This window comes from Gorilla gorilla, chromosome 3, assembly GCF_029281585.2.
Source record: "Gorilla gorilla gorilla isolate KB3781 chromosome 3, NHGRI_mGorGor1-v2.1_pri, whole genome shotgun sequence".
In the NCBI taxonomy this organism is placed as follows: domain Eukaryota; kingdom Metazoa; phylum Chordata; class Mammalia; order Primates; family Hominidae; genus Gorilla; species Gorilla gorilla.
The window spans coordinates 141912135-141918643 of NC_073227.2; the positions used below are offsets into that span (position 1 = coordinate 141912135).

The 6509-nt window shown below is 40.7% G+C and overlaps 1 long non-coding RNA gene across 1 annotated transcript; it reads right to left on the reverse strand.

The window, feature by feature from the left end:
• Positions 1 to 858: 858 nt before the first annotated feature.
• On the reverse strand, positions 859 to 6436 carry LOC129533163 (uncharacterized). The gene is made up of 2 exons (XR_008679206.2): positions 6249 to 6436; positions 859 to 1235 (listed from the first exon to the last, which is right to left on the reverse strand). It is a non-coding gene; the product is annotated as an uncharacterized lncRNA (long non-coding RNA).
• Between the last annotated feature and the right edge of the window lie 73 nt (positions 6437 to 6509).

Here is a 6509-nt window from a genome sequence, read left to right on the forward strand (position 1 = left end):
AATTGTTCTTAAAATTGTCTGAGTTTATAAAATCATGATGTTAAAATATGCCTCAAGATTAGATTGTCACTGAAAGCACTCCTTCCACAAAGTGAGTGAACAGCAAGTTAGCAAACATTGTAGGGAAGTACCTCCTATTGAACTTTGCTGGCACCAATCACACTGCCTAGCACATAGCAGGAATTCCACCTAACTCTGGAAATCTGTAAGCAGGCAGTTAGCACTGCCTTATGGGAACACGGGAGTGGAGGACACCTCCCCGCACATTTTGCACAAAACAGACAGGGAATCCTAGAGCTAAATAAGATTGGATATATCTCTCTCTCCTAGAAATTTAGATCAGGGCTTCTCCAACTTTAATGTTTATAAGAGTCACCTGGAGGGGGCTGGGCACAGTGGCTCATGCCTGTAATCCCAACACTTTGGGAGGCCGAGGTGGGCGGATCATTTGAAGTCAGAAGTTGGAGACCAGCCTGGCCAACATGGCAAAACCCCATCTCCACCAAAAATACAATAAATTAGCTGGGCTTGGTGACACCTGCCTGTAGTCCCAGCTACCTGGGAGGCTGAGGCAGGAGAATTGCTTGAGCCAGGAGGTGGAGGTTGCAGTGAGCCGAGATCACACCACTGCACTCCAGCCTGGGTGACAGAGTGAGACTCCCATCTTAAAAAAAAAAACAAAAAACAAAAAACAACAAAAAAAAACATTACTACTTGAGTCTGTCACTACAACAGTTACTACTGTTACTACTTGAGACTGTCATTACAAGACTTACTACTGTCACTACTTGAGACTGTCATTACGAGACTGAACGAAAACGGACGAATGCAGAAATGAAAACTTAAAACAAAAGAAACTGTTTTAAAGGAAGGGACCAGGGGAAGAAGAAGAGGGCTCCTTGCTTCTAGTGAGCAAAGGCAGCAGCCCCTGAGCTTCTGCAGCCCTTCGTATTTATTGGGTAGAAAGAGCAGGGAGAAGGAGGTAACAATTGGTCAGCTGCTTGATTGATCACAGGTTCACGTTATTGCTAACAGGCTTCAGATGTGCCTAATCACAAGAAACACCTGTGCCTGGGTTGTGACTCCCCTCGGCATTCCTTCTGGGTGGCAGATGCAGTTTGTCAGTTTGCCAACATCCTGCTTTCATGAGAAACAGTTTGCTGTTTACTCATATAGCCTTCAGTTGTATGCTGAGTTGATCATGACCCTCATTCTTTTGGCCTTCAACACATGCCCTGCCAAAAGGATTCAAATATTAAAACTCTTTGAGAGAAAAACAAAACACAGCTTGCTAGCCTGTTTAGTTCCTCTCTCATAACCTCTATCACCCTCAATCCATCCAAATAAACTCTCATTCTAAGTAAACGCAGTGTGATTACCAAGCAAATGCAGCCTTCTGAGTTCTTCAGTCCCTTTTGGCCAGATTACTGATCCTAAACTCTTCCTATTTATAAATTCCAAAAGGTCTACTGAACAGAAATCATCTTTATCCAAACTCTTGCCACTTTTAAATGTGATCCACTGCCCAGCAGCATCAGCATCACCAGACAGCCAGTTAAAAATGCAAATTTCCAGGTCTCTCTCTCCTGCCTCCTTCTTGGGCTCACCCAGCTAATCTAGGATAACCTCCCCATTTGAAAACCCATAACTTAATCACTGCTGCAAAATAACTTTTGCCATATGAGGCAACATATTCACAGTTTCCAGAGATTGTAATGTGGAAATCTTTAAAAGAGGCCATTGTTTTGCTTACTATACAACCCTATAAGTTATTTACATGACAATTAGTTTAATTCACAATAGCAAATTCCACTTATTTGATTTTTAGAAAACTAAGTGACAACTTTTCTAGATCATATTTATTGCTTAGACATTAAACAATATAATTTCCTACAGATTTCTACCGATGAGCATGAATCTTCTTTTAATAGATGAGAACAAATCCAAGGGCATCAGTGATGTGTCCAAGATACAGCCATATGCATAATCTAAGTGAAATAAAAATGTCCCTTCCCTGAATTATCTTCTAATTTGTTGTATTTTTGATAAGCTGAAAATGGATAATTTTTTATTCCTCTAAATACATTGGAAAGCCTTAATAATAATAATATAGCTTCCTGGACATAACAAATGATATAATCAGAGTCAAAGGAAAAGCTCTTTTCAATACCCAAGGAAGCTAGAGATGGACTGGATAATCTAATGGACTTAAAAATCTATAATTCCCATAAAACATATGCGAGGGAAATTTGCACTACATTTTTTTTTTTTTTTTTTTTGAGACGAAGTCTCACTCTGTAGCCGAGGCTGGAGTGCAGTGGCGAGATCTCAGCTCACTGCAAGCTCCGCCTCCCGGGTTCACGCCATTCTCCTGCCTCAGCATCCTGGGTAGCTGGGACTACAGGCACCTGCCACTACGCCCGGCTAATTTTTTTTGTATTTTTAGTAGAGACGGGGTTTCACCATGTTAGCCAGGATGGTCTCAATCTCCTGACCTTGTGATCCACTCGCCTCGGCCTCCCAAAGTGCTAGGATTACAGGCGTGAGCCACCGCGCCCGGCCTGCACTACATTTGACATATTCAGTTGTCAATACATAAAATCTTTTCAACATATTAACTGATAAGTGGTTTCCCGTTTGAATCTTGAAAAAAACAAAACAAATGTCTTTGTTAAAATGTAGTTGAAAGACAAAATTCCCTTAAATAAAAAAATTAGCTAAGTATGGCCGAACAATAAAAAGAAAACATAACACCAAAATTACTTTTTACTTTTTCTGATAATAAAAGCTATTCACATGCCTTACAGAAGATTTGGAAAGTTCATAAAGAAAAAATAGCAAAATGAAATAAAAACCTTTTCCCAAAATCCTATCACTCAGAGATAACCATTTTTAATATTTCATATTATACCCTTCCAGGATAACTTTTGGTACACCAAATTCTATACAGACAAATTGTACAGCAGATATACGGTAAATAAAATGGTAAGCTTTCATTTGTTCACTCATCCACCCATTTTTTTCTTTTTTTTGAGATGGAGTCTCACTCTGTCATCCAGGCTGGAGTGCAGTGGCACAATCTCAGCTCACTGCAACCTCTGCCTCCCAGGTTCAAGTGATTCTCCAGCCTCAGCCTCCCGAGTAGCTGGGATTACAGGTGTGGGCCACCATGCCTGGCTAATTTTTGTATTTTTAGTAGAGACAGGGTTTCACCATGTTGGTCAGGCTGGTCTCGAACTCCTGAACTCAAGTGATCTGCCCACCTTGACCTCCCAAAGTACTGAGATTACAGACATGAGCCACTGTGCCCAGCCTTTTTTTATTTTTGAGATGGATTCTTGCTCTATTGTTCAGGCTGGAGTGCAGTGGTGCAATCTCAGTTCACTGCAACCTCCATCTTTTGGGTTCAAGCGATTCTCCAGCCTCAGCCTCCTGAGTAGCTGGGATTACAGGTGTGTGCCACCATGCCCAGCTAATTTTTGTATTTTTAGTGGAGACGGGGGTTTCACCATGTTGGCCAGGCTGGTCTCAAACTCCTGACCTCAAGTGATCTGGCTGCTTTGGCCTCCTAAAGTGCTGGGATTACAGGCGTGAGCCACCGCACCTGGCCTCCACCCATTAATTCTTTCACCAGATGTGCTAAGTAGGCCATTCATCCTTTGATTCACAAGGTACACTACCAGTCTCAGTGGGTGCTACAAAGGTTAAGAAGACATAGACTTTATACTCTAGTAGAAATGTACTAGAATTCCTTCAGACACACTTTTACAAAGACCAACTCAAATGTATTGGCTCACTAGAATAGCATGGGGTCAGGAAAGGGCATTTCTCCAAGAAATAGAAGGCTGCTGGTCAGACAAAGCAACTGATGTTCAATAAAGAGAATGCACACTCAAATAGTTTGTTGAGAACTAGGTTATTTTTAGACAGATCATCCAGATTAATATGCTGATTCCAACTGATTCTTCTTTTAAGAACAGAAGGTAAGGCCAGGTGCAGTGGCTCACTCCTGTAATCCCAGCACTTTGGGAGGCCAAGGTGGGCGAATCACCTGAAATCAGGAGTTTGAAACCAGCCAGACCAACATGGTGAAACCCCATCTCTACTAAAAATACAAAAATTAGCCAGGCGTGGTGGTGCATGCCTGTAGTCCCAGCTACTTGGGAGGCTGAGGCAGGAGAATTACTTTAACCTGGGAGGTGGAGGCTGCAGTGAGCCAAGATCATGCCACTGCACTCCAGCCTGGGTGACAGAGTGAGACTCTCTCAAAAAAGAAAAAAAAATTAATAGAATGTATCACATTACCTGACATATTATCTGAACCTCTTCTTAACCTTCCAAACTTATTTTTCCCTGAAATCATGAAACAAATTTTCCTTTGACATTCAAAAATTTCTTATAAACACAAGGTTGTAAAGTACATATATTTTAGGATGGTATGTAGATGTAAGTGGAGATGGGTCATACACCTTTGGATTAACTCAAAAATAAAAAGACAAAAGCAAGAGTGTTTAAATTAGAATATAAAAGTGAAAGTAGAAAAGAACAGTGGAAATTCAACAAAAGTGGAAGGAAAGCAAAGTAATCAAGCAGCAGTTTCAGAAAAGCAATCTGTCATGCTGAGTTTGGGCAGTTTCATGGGAAGCCTTTGCCAAGCCAACAAGGAAGGAGGAAACTAACATTTGAATAGCTATCATGTCCAAAATGTTTCATCAGATGCTTTCATTCAGACCACTTAACACAGAATAATTGTTATTTCCAATCTGAAGATACAGAACCCCCAAATCAGAAAGAATATTTAGCTCACTCCAAGTTCATTTGAGCTGAAGTTTATCTGAAGCCAAAGTCCATTCTCTTTCCATTACCAAGCTGCCTTGCAGTAAATAACAGGCTATTTTAACAAAGGTCTATTTCATCGCTGAAGGGAAAAATTACCAAATGGCCACTGAAAGAACTCAAGGATTTAAATGAAGAACTTACCAACCAGGAGTTCTGGTATGAAACTGTACTATAAAAATGAATTCATGTTGCTAAAGAACTTAAGTGGTTAGTACCCTGTAATCCCCTTGCCGATTTTGAAAATTAACCATTTCTGTCCACTTTCCTCCTTCTTCACAATTTCTCTCTCCAGACCATGTGGAGCTCATCTCATCTCAGTTTTTGCATATGTTACTCTTTCTGCTTGAAACACTTTTCCTCTCCAGATGGCATCAAGGGTGCTCCTGCTCAACACCAAAGATTTACTTTACTTTAATGTCACCGCTACAAAGTCACCTGTTCCTGCAACTACCCCATTAAGATAGCATTCCTATTCTCAGAGAGCACTTAACACTGTATGAAATTGTTCTATTTGTTTAGGGTTTTTTGTCTTTTCCAAAAAGAATATAAATTCCTTGAAAGGATCTTGTCTACCCTGTTTCTCCAGCACTTAAATTATTCTTGGACAGAGTAGGCCCTCTTCAAGTATTTATTGAGTACATGGATTGCAAGTGGTACAAAGTGAGACTAAAATGTATCACTGGTAGAAAAAACTTGTGAGAAGCTACCAAAGAAGCCACAGAGAGACTGCGTAGGAGTTACAGTGCCTACCACCTCTAAAGCAAAAGGAAACAAAATAATAATATGCAAACACTTAAATAGTGGTTATTCCATGCCAGGCACTGTTCTAAACATTTTATGTATATATTAACTCATTTTTATTCCTCAGAATAAATAGGTTTCTCACTTCCCCTGCTTTTTTTTTTTTTTTTTTTTTTTTTTTTTTTTGCCGTTGAGTAATGTGAAGCACACAGGTTAACTTGCCCAGGGTTATAGTAGTTAATGATAGCCTTAAAATTTGAACCCTGGCAGTGAACTTTTTAAAACTACTATTTGATACTGCCTCTCCAAAAAAGCTGAGTGGTTGGCAGCATGGCCCCGCTAAGGCTTCTCTGTGACCGTAAAAAAAAGTCTATCGACTTAAAATAACTGGAGAGGGGATAAGAAATAAACGGTACATTTACTTTCAGTCCACAGTAGTAGTAACATCATTAGTTACTACGTGCGAACATTCTCCATTCTCATCAACTTCTCAGATCCCACAAGATTTCACCTTTAGCCACAAAAACATCCCATTTCACCAACTTATCTTTCTCCCCCAACCCTTATGCCGCCTCATTCCAGTGTTTGTTCATTTAATCTGCTCCAAATCCTGCATCTGCGGCTTTCTAGGGACCAATGTCAACTCATCTGTGAAATTGCAAAAGTACCTGTCTAGTCTCCACCCCGTGAGAGGACTGAGCAAAGGGTGAAGTGTGAAAGCGGTCTACTGATATTAATTTCTATCACTCGCATGGTTATTTTAAGTATCCTTTTCTCCTCTGCACTTTATGAGAAAAGAAACGGAACTTCACGTTCAGAAACGGCCTCCCAAAGCCGCGATGGCTTCTCGCAGCTCGCTGGCCTTCCCCAATCACGCTTTGAGTCTGCGCAGTAGCGGCAGCCCAAGCCATTTCCCATTTTTCCGCCGC